Source organism: Candoia aspera, chromosome 3 (genome assembly GCF_035149785.1).
Source record: "Candoia aspera isolate rCanAsp1 chromosome 3, rCanAsp1.hap2, whole genome shotgun sequence".
NCBI classification, from domain to species: domain Eukaryota; kingdom Metazoa; phylum Chordata; class Lepidosauria; order Squamata; family Boidae; genus Candoia; species Candoia aspera.
Genome location: NC_086155.1, coordinates 41,683,700 through 41,697,934, shown reverse-complemented (window position 1 = coordinate 41,697,934; position 14,235 = coordinate 41,683,700).

The following is a 14,235-nucleotide window of genomic DNA, read 5'->3' as shown; positions in this document are numbered from 1 at the left end:
AGGAACAGAGGATGAGCTCAACTAGCCCCAGACGTGATGACGCAGCTAGCTTAAAGCCGAAAGGACGGCTAGCGGCCGACGGTGCTGGTGGTGAACGGCGAATCCGATGTTCTAAGGATCAACACACCATCGGAACCTGGAATGTAAGATCTATGAGCCAGGGCAAATTGGATGTGGTTATTGGTGAGATGTCAAGATTAAAGATAGACATTCTGGGCGTCAGTGAACTGAAATGGACTGGAATGGGCCACTTCACATCAAATGACCACCAGATCTACTACTGCGGACAAGAGGACCACAGAAGAAATGGAGTAGCCTTCATAATTAATAGTAAAGTGGCTAAAGCAGTGCTTGGATACAACCCAAAAAACGACAGAATGATCTCAATTCGAATTCAGGGCAAGCCATCTAACATCACAGTGATCCAAATATACGCCCCAACCACAGATGCTGAAGAAGCTGAAGTAGAGCAGTTCTATGAGGATCTGCAGCACCTACTGGACAACACGCCTAAAAGAGATGTTATTTTCATCACAGGAGACTGGAATGCAAAGGTGGGCAGTCAAATGACACCTCGAATTACAGGTAAGTATGGCCTGGGAGAACAAAACGAAGCAGGACATAGGCTGATAGAATTTTGCCAAGACAACTCACTCTGCATAACAAACACTCTCTTCCAACAACCTAAGAGACGGCTTTATACATGGACTTCACCAGATGGACAACACCGAAATCAGATTGATTACATCCTTTGCAACCAAAGGTGGCGGACATCTGTACAGTCGGTAAAAACAAGGCCTGGAGCTGACTGTAGTTCAGATCACGAACTTCTTCTTGCACAATTTAGGATCAGACTAAAGAGATTAGGGAAGACCCACAGATCAGCTAGATATGAGCTCACTAATATTCCTAAGGAATATGCAGTGGAGGTGAAGAATAGATTTAAGGGACTGGACTTAGTAGATAGGGTCCCGGAAGAACTCTGGACAGAAGTTGGCAGCATTGTTCAGGAGGCGGCAACAAAATACATCCCAAAGAAAGAGAAAACCAAGAAGGCAAAATGGCTGTCTGCTGAGACACTAGAAGTAGCCCAAGAAAGAAGGAAAGCAAAAGGCAACAGTGATAGGGGGAGATATGCCCAATTAAATGCAAAATTCCAGAGGTTAGCCAGAAGAGAAAAGGAATTATTTTTAAACAAGCAATGCGCGGAAGTGGAAGAAGACAATAGAATAGGAAGGACAAGAGACCTCTTCCAGAAAATTAGAAACATTGGAGGTAAATTCCAGGCAAAAATGGGTATGATCAAAAACAAAGATGGCAAGGACCTAACAGAAGAAGAAGAGATCAAGAAAAGGTGGCAAGAATATACAGAAAACCTGTATAGGAAGGATAACAATATCGGGGATAGCTTTGACGGTGTGGTCGGTGAGCTAGAGCCAGACATCCTGAAGAGTGAGGTTGAGTGGGCCTTAAGAAGCATTGCTAATAACAAGGCAACAGGAGACGACGGCATCCCAGCTGAACTGTTCAAAATCTTGCAAGATGATGCTGTCAAGGTAATGCATGCTATATGCCAGCAAATTTGGAAAACACAAGAATGGCCATCAGACTGGAAAAAATCAACTTATATCCCCATACCAAAAAAGGGAAACACTAAAGAATGTTCAAACTATCGAACAGTGGCACTCATTTCACATGCCAGTAAGGTAATGCTCAAGATCCTGCAAGGTAGACTTCAGCAGTTCATGGAGCGAGAATTGCCAGATGTACAAGCTGGGTTTAGAAAAGGCAGAGGAACTAGAGACCAAATTGCCAATATCCGCTGGATAATGGAAAAAGCCAGGGAGTTTCAGAAAAACATCTATTTCTGTTTGATTGACTATTCTAAAGCCTTTGACTGTGTGAACCATAACAAATTGTGGCAAGTTCTTAGTGGTATGGGGATACCAAATCATCTTGTCTGCCTCCTGAAGAATCTGTATAACGACCAAGAAGCAACAGTAAGAACAGACCACGGAACAACAGACTGGTTTAAGATTGGGAAAGGAGTACGGCAGGGCTGTATACTCTCACCCTACCTATTCAACTTGTATGCAGAACACATCATGCGACAAGCTGGCCTTGAGGAATCCAAGGCTGGAGTTAAAATCTCTGGAAGAAACATTAACAATCTCAGATATGCAGATGATACCACTTTGATGGCTGAAAGTGAAGAGGAACTGAGGAGCCTTATGATGAAGGTGAAAGAAGAAAGTGCAAAAGCTGGTTTGCAGCTAAACCTCAAAAAAACCAAGATTATGGCAACCAGCTTGATTGATAACTGGCAAATAGAGGGAGAAAATGTAGAAGCAGTGAAAGACTTTGTATTCCTAGGTGCAAAGATTACTGCAGATGCTGACTGCAGTCAGGAAATCAGAAGACGCTTAATCCTTGGAAGAAGAGCAATGACAAATCTCGATAAAATAGTTAAGAGCAGAGACATCACACTGACAACAAAGGCCCGCATAGTTAAAGCAATGGTGTTCCCTGTAGTAACATATGGCTGCGAGAGCTGGACCATAAGGAAGGCTGAGCGAAGGAAGATTGATGCTTTTGAACTGTGGTGTTGGAGGAAAATTCTGAGAGTGCCTTGGACTGCAAGAAGATCCAACCAGTCCATCCTCCAGGAAATAAAGCCAGACTGCTCACTTGAGGGAATGATATTAAAGGCCAAACTGAAATACTTTGGCCACATCATGAGAAGACAGGACACCCTGGAGAAGATGCTGATGCTAGGGAGAGTGGAAGGCAAAAGGAAGAGGGGCCGACCAAGGGCAAGATGGATGGATGATATTCTAGAGGTGACGGACTCGTCCCTGGGGGAGCTGGGGGTGTTGACAACCGACAGGAAGCTCTGGCGTGGGCTGGTCCATGAAGTCACGAAGAGTCGGAAGTGACTGAACGAATAAACAACAACAAACAAAGCACAGAACTACCATGAAGTTGTCTGGTTCATTTTCTGCTTTCTCATAAGGATTCTGCCTTACCTCTTACAGCTGATTTCTCCTGGTTCAGGGTTGGCTGTATACAAAGCACATCCATAATATAAATGAACATACAGATTAGAAGACAAGGTAGCTGAGAAGTTGTCAGTAAGAAAGGAAGCTGGGAAGAAATTAGAGGTTTGCTTTGAGTGAAAAGAAACTTGGTGTAAATATATCACACAGGTTTGATTCATATAAAGAACTGAATTAGAGAGAGTAAAAAGTTGTCTCATAGGACTTACAGTATATGGTTGCTATGAAGAAGGAGTTGACCCAATTTCTCCTGCAGTATGTGGTTTGGCTTCTTAGCCTGAGGCATGTGGAATTATTAGTTTTACAAGCATCTTTCGGCATTGTACCTGTCTCTCTGCTTGTGGCAAATGTATATTTCTACTGTATGGATTGATCTAGGAAAATTCCGTCTGGCTGCTATAACAATGAGGCAACAAATATTGTCTATCACAACTGTACTCCTCCCCTGTCTTTAAAGTTAACTTTAACCCCAGCCCTAACTTTATTTCCTTCCCTTTTTCCCTTTTATTTTGTTTTAATGAATTATGGGGAATTTTATGCATATTTTATGTATTTTATTTATAATGCCTGGTCCAAGATCATAATAAAGCTTATGCTATGCTGTGCTAATATAACTAATCCAGGATATAGGGTATTTTTAATGCGAATTTCCCAATACTGTGTACTATTTCTACATATTTTTTCTGCAATATGTGCTCTATTATAAAACACACCATTGTAAAGTGTAATTAAGCTTTATTATAAAGTTCTAACCTACTTTTCCTTAAATCACTTCCTTGCAAAGTTTATGCAACTTTCTAAAAAGTTGGCAGTTAGAATTTTTTCTAGCACAACGGATGCCAGTGGAAGTATTTCTCTTGATCCGGCAGGCCTGCAAGTTGGGGAACTGTTGAAATTTATTTGTGCTTATTCATCCACACAGAAATATTTTCTTGATGACTAACTAATCTATAAAGAAGACCTGATCCACAGGTGTTTTAAAGAGCTCAGGTGTTTTGTTTTGGTTTTGGTTTTGAGGAAGAAAACAATCTGACAAATATGTGATTTTCATCTCTTTCCTCCATTGACACTTTCTGTAATATGCTCTCAATTCTCACTTCAGTAGATGGAAAGGGAAGGAAATAGTAGTAGTTAAAATCAGCCACTGCACATACTTGGGAGAACTGATGAACATCCCCATCCCTTCAGCAGGAATTATCATTCAAGCCATGGCAAATCTGCATTCATTTATTTTCTTTACAAGGGTGCTCAATAGATACAGATTATTGATATGAAGGTTTTATAAACATATTTCCTATGAGGTATGTTTTGGAACTTTATTTTAGCTAAAAGAAAATATATTATTTATTCTTTGTGTTTTTGCCTCAAAAATCTATAATGTTGCAAGGGCTGACAGAGTGCACTTGAACAAGCAATATGCTATAAAACTATATATTGAGAAAGAAACACCCGTGAGTGTATCTACATGCTAGGGAGCTGCTATCTCCAGCTGATGTCTTTTGTCAGGAACCACAGTTTGCCACTCTCTTGAATCCCACTATATGACCAAAGTGTTCCCGCCCCATGCAAGGTTAGCTATTTTTATTCATTTAATCCATGTAGAAAGGGATGGCATGTTCACAACAGTTTTTCTCCTTCTAATCCTAGTAACGGCCAGGGTGAGACTGAATGGTGAAAAATTCAGAACAGAAAAAGGAAATGCTGTGCATAAAACATAAGTAAATGATGGAATTTTCTGCTGCTATGGAAATTGGACACATTCACAGAACATATACCAGTTAATGGCTATGAATTATGATGTCTATAAGCTATCTTCAGAATAAGAAGGTATGACTCTGAATACTAGTTGCTTGTAGGTTTCCCATAGATAGGCTTTTAGTCTGATTTAGCCCAGTTCCGGTTACAAACCGATACCATATTTGAAAGAGAATTCTAAAAGCTGTACAACACTGATTAAATGTAGATTGGAATAGGACCAGCCATTAAAATGCAACATTCTTTCCCAACTACATACTTTGAATATCTGAACTGAATGGTTTATACTGTATATGCCTGAGTTACAGCCCTTACATAGAAAATACTCACTAAATTGTATTAGCATTCCTGTTGTACCTCCAAAAAAACTTGTCAGGTTTCTTTATATACTCCATATGGGATAAATGATTAATATTTCAGCCATCTACTGAAGTTTCAGAAATGTGAACCAGATTAGGCATGAAGCACAAAGCTTCAGAGTTTGAAGGCTAAAGCTACTAGTGCAAACCATATGCAACAAATGTGATCCTCCCCACAATTCAAATTATTTATCAGAGTATAAGCCAAAAAAACCTGTATGCTAATGTAGTGCTGCATGCATTGAATGCCTCTGGAATGTGTATTGAACACATTTTCCTTGATTTTGCTCTATAGGTACCCTCACATGCACCTGGAGCTATGCTATGAATTTCTCATGGTGTAAGTGATCTGAAGTACTGGTGCAGTGGATGAGAGAGAGAGAGAGAGAGAGAGAGAGAGAGGGAGAGAGAGATTTCCTTCGCACCCCTATGGGTGGTATGTATCTTCCTAAACCTTGAGTCCCCTACCAAAGGCCTGGGAGGATTGAGGGTTTTGTGCAGTATCTTAGCTGTATCTAGCATTGTACTCTTCTGGACAGAGAACTTTGACATTGCTCAGGTATGTTGGAGCCACTCTCCCAGCTTGTTTATAGATCAACCCAACCTATCATGACTCTTGGCAGCCTTCAGAAAATACAAAACAGCAGCAACAAAAAAAGTCTGGGAGAACACCAACTAAAAACAAAACACTGTACAAAGGATCCATCAATTATTCTGACCCAAGGCCTGGGGAAACAGCCAGGTTTTGAAGGTCCATTTAAATAATGTCAGGGTGGGGCCCATACAAATCTCAAAGGGAATATTGTTCCAGAGAGCAGGCACCATAACAGAGAAGGCCTGCTTCCTGAGTCCCACCAGATGACAATATATGGAACATGCCAATTCTGGGACAGGCAGAAACTACCAGAGATAGGCAGTCCTCAAATAACCAGGCCCTGGGCCATGAAGAACTTTATAGGTGTTTACCAGAATCTTGAATTGCACCCAGAAGTCTACTGGTAGCCAGTGCAGTTCACAAAGTAGAAGTATTAGATACAGTATATCATGGCATGCCCGAAGCTGCTGCATTCTGGACCAGCTGCAGCTTCTGAGTGATCTTAAAAGGCAGCCGTATAGAGAGTGCATTGCAATAGTCCAATACAAGATGATTGAAGTGTGGATAAGGGCCTCCCAGTTCAGATATGGGTGAAAATGGCTCATCAGATGAACTTGTGCAAAGGCCTTCCTGACCACAGCTGCCATCTGCTATTCAAACAGGAGCTGTGAGTCCATGAAGACCCTCAAATTGTGCACCAGCTCTGAATGGGGAAGTGCAACCTATTCAGGGCTAATGATGGAACCACTCCAGATGTTTGGGCAATCTAAACAGCCTCAGCCTCTTCCTCCTTATCCAGCCCCAGAGAACCTTCAGATACTCAGATACTGTGACAAGATCTTGATAGGATCACTTGGTCAGCCTGGGACTAAGAGTTATAGGTATGTATCATCAATATACTGCTGATAATGGATTCTTCTTCCATCTTTTTATTTTTATTTTTTTTACCAAAACAATCATGAGAGTAAGATTAGGCTGAGAAATTATGAACATTGGAGGTTTTCCACTCACATTTTGAAAAGTTTTTGAAATTTGAAAATAAGATTTTGTGACCTTTGATGGAGACAAAAACTTGTAAACATTACAGATGCTAAACAGGGCTTCTGCAGGGGAGTGATGTCAAAAAAGTCAAGATGGCAGCTGCAAATGCCCAAAGCCTTGTCCCACATGCAAAAACGGGATGGGGCTTCAATCATATGGTTATGCTCATCATCTTGACTTTTTTTTACCATCTCCCATGAATACCCCTGATATTTTGTTAATTATTTCTGACATTTTCTATGGAATATAGTCAATAGAGTATGATCATTTTCAATGCTAGTTAAGCCTGTGGTCTGCATAGCAGATCACCTTGTCTGTGAAGTTGCCAACCACAGTTGCCAGCAAAACATCAGGAAATCTGTTGTCTAGACCACAGTCAGTAAACCCTGAAGTCCAGTGCTAACCAGCTGTGAAAGCCTACACCAGTTTATTGTGGTTGCATTATTCCTCATCATACTTCTTCCTCTTTTTTCAGCATCTTAGTTTTGGTACTCTGTCTCAATGAAGCTCTTTCTAGCTTGTATAAAGAGAGCACTACAGGTGTTTTCTTTTTAGATGATGGATCAGTTTTTTATGGAATGCAAAAGACCATTGGGCCTGATTATCTGTAACATATCTTTCTTTTATAACTTGATTCCAATCTGCTAGGCAATCAACTATAGCTTGATATGTATTGTTTATATTTTTCAACTTCATACAGTTACATCCCAGTCCCACATCAGAAATGATTTCTTAAAGTTCAAGCTAAAAGTTTTTTCAGTTTACATCAATGCAATTCAGTGCACTCTTCCTAAATTTTCTGTCCTTCAGGTTCATGCCTACTTCTACAGTATTCATGCATCTCTTCATGCATTGTTTTCTGTTCTTTATGCATAGACACACACACATACACACACCAGCTGAGGAGGGCTATATATACATACACATATATTCACACAAACACTGACTGAACGGGGCTAGGTTGAGTCAGAAGTCTCTTGGAGTCATCAACTGACTCCAAAATAAGTTAGCAGAGGCATTTCTTCCAAAATGTAAAGATATACCATTAAAAAAGCACACCCCCTCCAAAGGATAGAGCTGGGCTGGGAATAAAAAAGGAATTATACCATATCCACACCCTAGATATGGTTAAGTTGAATGCAATTCAAACACAAATTTAAGGCTGAGGATAGTCCTAGGTAAATTTGAATCAACGGAACAGCAAAAGCCATTGATTCTGACTTTTAGAACATATCAGGTTTATATATAACATAGATTCAGCCAGCCCAATGTCAACCTAGCCAGGCCTCAACCATTTTGACTGTTTAGGATGGGGCAGTTAATTGTGAAGCGTTTGATTTAATTCTGGGAGCTTTTTTCACTCCATCATTATAAAGGCAGTTTTGGATTATTTCCCCAGCTTGGCTCCATTCTGTTTAAGATTGATAACTTAGTTACAATGAAAAATCACACCCTGGTTTCAGAGAAGTTGTACAAGTGACAGTTTTCCTAACACTCCCAAAATATTGTTGAGAAGCACCGTGTGTTGTCTTTCTGTATGCGCGTCAACATAGCAGAAAGCATTTGCCTCCGTTTCTCCTTTTGCAATGCAAAATGTCATGAAGATGCAATGATGCCTCCTGCTTTGACAGCTCTCTAAACCAGCAGCCAGACTTTAGAATGGCTCTTTGTCGATAGGAATATTGAAGGTAGCTTCATTGACACTTACTGACCATTATAGTTCAGCTATTGCAGATAAAGTTCCTCAGATGTAATGTCTTACCCTGTTTTAACATCCTGACACAAAATTGCCTCATTATACCACTTCAGTCAAGCCATTAAGCAACTAAAGGTTTCCAGCAGGTGGATGAATAAGCAATAAAGGAGGCTATCTTGCCTAAAGTTTATTGAGGGAATCCCTTGCTTAGTTTTAATCATGATGCCTGTTTAAACACAGGATACTTTATGCAATTTCCCAGCAGCCAAGCTATTTAAGCAAGCTTCACTTGGGTGTACTGTGCTTCCCACTGAACACAGTGAACCTGAGCCTGGTCTATGCTTCAGTATAATAAAGTGAGGTGGAAATTCATTAAGGTAAACCTTGTAGGAACTAAAGACACTTTATTTATTCATTTTTTTCCCAAGATGGGACCTGGGAAGGACTGAATGTTAGCAGGGTGACAGAGGTAGGTTGCCTGTTGTATTCTCAGAATTGATGGAGCTGAAAATGTTCACAGAATTTGTGGGAGGTATGTTAGCGGTGGTATTTGTATGAATGAAAATACTAATGGAGAACAGTGAATAGCTATGGAGCAAGAGTAGAGAATGAAATGGAGTTGCATGCTAGGTGAGGTACTAGGAGGTGGACACATCCAGGTCTGGCATACATTTGGTGGCATCAGTAGAGAGAAGTTCAAATGGAGTTTTTCAGCCTGAGAAGAGCAGTGGACAACTGGAGCTGCAGCAGCAAGAACCTTTGTATCTGAAGTGTGCTTCCCCTCCAGCAATGACTTGAGGTACAGCAATAAGGAACTTTGACAGCAGAAGCAGGGTCAGGCTAAGGGACATATCTGGTCCAAGCCTTGTAGCTGCCCAGGCATAGGTCTTCTGTGCCTACATCCAGGTCTCTGTCAAACAAAATCACTCCAGTGGATTTACTGTATGTTCATTTGTCAGCAGCTGAGATGCCTGTCTAATTATAAGACCTGGATGGGAGACCACCATGGACTAAATAGAGGACTGAGGATTGTAAGATAAAAATGGATTTTGCCAATGGCTGATTTGGATGGCTTGGGGCTAGTAGTAGAAAATGGATTGTGTGGGGATGTAAGATATGTGACTGTGCAAGCAGGCATGGCAACTGCTGCTGAGTGCTCAGGAGCAGGAATAGTTATGGTGGTGTTGTTGGAGGTGGAATGGATGTGTTAGGTTAGATGGGCCTTATGACTTGGGAGGGAGAGGGCAAGGTTCCAGGAATGGAGAGGGAATGTAGTGACCTCTGGGTGATGATGGGCAGAGAGAGAGAAATGATGGGAATCTGAGGGTGGACTACAAGGGGGAAAAGCAGTGTCAGTGTTTGCATCCAATTCTGCCTCTTGGCCTTCAATAATTGTCCCCAATATTAAGTCACATATCCTCAGTGGCTTTGGACTATTGTACTAAATGCCTGGTTGATATTTAATAAAGCTGCCCTCATCCATGATTTGATTCATTGATAGGCAGCCGACCTAGCATGTATAACTAAGATCTGGGTGTGTATGTGTGTCCCTTGCTGAAATAAGCCCAGCTGCAACCCTGGGGGGTGGGTGAGGTGGCAGTTGTTAACCAGGAAGTCTTAATGGCTTTCAGAGGCCCCGTGCCACAGATAACCATACGTGAGGCCCTATGGTTGAAGAATGGCTGGTTTTGTTGCTGCTGTACCTCTTTCTCTGCCACGCAGCAATATCTCTGCTTTAGCACAGAGATGACTATAGGGAGAACACAGACTGCTCTTCTGTGGCATTAAATCAGAGGTGCCTGAGGAGTTCATATCCAACATGGCAACCACGGCTCATCCAAACAGGTGGTTACATGGTAGGTCTTGGTTTTGTCTCAAGGCACTTGCAGTGTAATCTGCAAGAAGATGTTTCAGTGAGTCCTTTGTCATGCTCAGCTCACTCTCTGGCTGCTTTTTGTCTTGCTGATACTTCACCCAACACAAGGAGGTTGGACATATTAAATCAGTTCACCCAGGCAACTAATGAGTTTGATTCTGTTACTCCCAAGGAAGTAGGCAGGGTCCTTAGGACTTTTAACCTGGCCACCTGTTTGTTAGGTTCTTGTCCTTCCTGGTTAGTGAAGGCCTCTCAGGAGGTGATGTGGTTAGGTCCATATGGTGGTGACTTCCTCTTTGAGGGAGGGAAAGGTGTACCCCCTCTTCAAGTGTCCATCACTGGACCTAGCAGGTGTAGACAACTTTCAGAGAGTCTTACTGAAATCTTATGGCATGGGACAATGCCAACTTTAACTCAAGATGGGGTTGAGCTCCCTTAGAAAGAACACATACACAGCCTGAAGTTGCTCCTGGACTTTCTGCTTCTTCTGGCCAGGGCAGCCTTTGTTCAGCTTTGGCTGGTATACCAGTTCCTGGAGCAGAAGACATTGACTACTATCACTGATGCCCTTTCACCTCATGAGTGGACTAATGTAATACTGTATGATCAGCATGGAACTACCCTTGAAGACCACCCAGAAACTATAACTAGTATAAAATGCAATAGCACACATATTAAGTGGGACATATTAAGCCCACGATCATATAACAACATTGCATACTATTTCCTGATCTTCCTCTACATCATCTGTCATCATAGGGTTAAGTATCATCAGTATGTAGATGATATGTAGTTATAAATCTCTATCCTGGGCCAATCAAGTGATGCCATTAAGGTTCCTTCCCATTGCCTGGGGGCTGTAGGGGTCTGCATGGGAATGAACAGGCTTCAGCTAAAATGGTTCCCTATTGGTTTTAGGGAACTCTTAACCAGGAGACCTTCTATTTTTAGTTCTGAATGGTGTTGCTGCACAATTTGGGAGTCCTCTTGGACTCACAGTTCCTGCTTAAAGAGCAGATGGCAGCCATGGCCAAGAAGGTCTTCACATTTGTTCCCATTCTTGAATCTGGAGCCCATTGTCACAATCTCTTCTACCTTGGTCACCACCTGCTTGGACTATTGCAATCCACTCTACATGGGTTTTCCCTTGAAGACTACACAAAAGCTATAATTGGTCCAGAATTTATTGACAAAGGTACTTATGGGTGCACCACAGTATACCACTACTTTGTGAGCTGCACTGCTTTTCTATAGGCTTCCAAGTGGAATTCAAGGTGCTAGTTATCACCTATAAAACCCTTCATGGCACAGGACTGGAATATTTGTGGGACCTCATATTGATTGTGTCTACTTATCCCCAAAATTTGACAGAGTTAGCATGCTTTGTGCTTCCTTAATACAACAGTATTATCTAACAGGAGGACCCAGCGGGTATACGTTCTCTGTCATGGTGCTGCCTGCAAAGATTCGGATGGTTCCACCCCTATTGGCCTTCTATAAGGCTTTAAAATTGGTTTTCCCCTGAGCATTGGGACAGGATGTTGGGTGAGTCTTTCTGGTAAATGATTTTCATTGTTGAATGTGCTGGATTTGATCATGGTTTGTGCTGTTTTATGTTTTGTTTTTGAAATGTTTATGTTCATTGGCTACCTTTTTTGTGTTTTTAATCCTATGTTAGCTTCTCAGAATCACAGTTTGGCAGTTAGGCAGCCATATAAATTGCATAAATAAATACAAGAAAAGATAAGTTCAAGTTCAAGTATGAATGTGTGATGAATGAATGTGGACTCTATACAAAAGTGCCTGCCCAGTGCAAAAGAAGCACACTGTAGTTATTTGGTTATATAGAAAGGATGAACAATGATTACATTACAGAATAAATCTATGAAGGAAGAGAGAATGTGTCAAGATGAAGGAGAAGACTAAAAAAAGTAATGGCTGGATGCACTTGATAAGATCCTCAAAATGAGAGATGAGAATGTTTAGCTCTAAGGCAGTGTACGAAGCAGTGTAGGGACATGGGGGAAGCAGGGATGATTTGTAGGGATAGCAAAGTATAGAGCAATATACCTTTCCTCAGCTCACTTTTCCTGCTTTTAATATTCTTTGCAGACTATTCTGCACTCTTTTTCTGCATGTTGTATAACTTGCATAACTATCCCTGAAGGAAATGGCATGATGGGCATGTTTGTATGTATGATATATCTTATGGATGCTTTTCTGGAACTAAGGTTTATTAAGGAAAATAGGATATATTTTTAAATTAGTATTAATATATTTATGTTACAAGAGATGGCGTAGCCATAAAGAATATTTCTATAGTAGGCCTACAATATCTTGGAAGTGATAAACTGGGCCATCTTTAGGTTGGCAGCAAAGAGAGAATTTCCTATATGCCTTTGTTGCATTAAGATTTTTTTTTTTTATCTAGATATGGGAGCCCTATTCTATAGTAATGATTAAGAAATCAAGTTTGTTAATTCAGATGCACTGCAACCACTGGCAAATATAATGAACACCTTTACTCCTTTTAATATGCTGTTTGGACTTAGCATAAATGCTAAATTTGAACAAATGGGTAAAGGGCCAAAGTAATTCTGGGAAATGAAAATATGGTGAAATAGGAAAATATCTACAGATTACATGCTATAGTGATCATTTCTTTATCTAAGAAAACAGAAAGACATTGTTATGTCTAAAATAAAAGTTTATGTTTGTTTTTAGTTGCAGAGGTTAAAAAATCATCTGTAAAACTGAGTATTTACAAAATCCCATAAATCTTTCTTTCTTTGTCACATGAAATTTATATAACAATATAGACACTGATAAAATTCATGAAGCTTCAAAGGCCTGCTGTCATCCCATGCTGGTGACAGTGGGAAAGCATGACACTTTAAATCAGGTTCCCCCAAAGTGTATCTGTACTATACAGCCAGGACAGGGTCTGCTGTGTGCTACTCTCTGCTGAGCCTTACCGTGCTGAACTGAGACGGTAAGGAAACTACCACTTTTAAAGTGGAGCACCAGAAGTTATCTTCAGGTTGATCCTAACTGTGTGCTTACCTCAAGATACAGGTAAGAGCATAGGACAAAAGACCACTGGGTAGAATGTGCAAGGATCTGTGCATGGATCTGGCATCTGATTACATGGGGCAATTAAATATGTAAATGATTATTCTCAATAGTTACATTCCAAGCTGTATGCTCTTCTCTGTTATTGGGCCAAGTTATTACTTTTTCTAAAAAACGTCCATTCTTGTCCCATATATATATATATATATATATATATATATGCACCTTATGACCCTATAGATCATAGTTCCATATTCATCTAATTGCCATTGTGTTCTGTGCTAGTGCTCCTCAGAAAAAAGGAAGTAACATAAAATATTAGAGGCATCTGCTGCACTGACTGCCATGCCACATTTGAAAAGACCACTCAGAAGACAAACAACATTTCTGTGGTTCCTCAATGCGCTGCCATCATATAAATTGAAACTGACAGAATTACCATTGATACAAATTAAAAACGAATAAAAAAGGTACACAGAACTGATTCTTTGAGTTCAAACTCCATTACAGACTGATTTACTGTACAGTGACCTGCCATTGTCTGCACTGAGAAAGTGCTGCATGCAGATCCTATCAGGCTCATGGAAACGTCTCTTCCCAGTCAATAAGCTATTTAACTTAATGGGAAACTGTATTGATGGGACTCAGAATACAGCTTTAAGAGAGGTTGGAAGAGAAAGAAAGATGCAGCTGCAAAACACAGATAAAGTCCTCAACTTGAAGGTGGGGGTAGAATTGCTCATTAGATGTTTCCCTTTCATTATCTCATTAATTAAAGTCCAGAG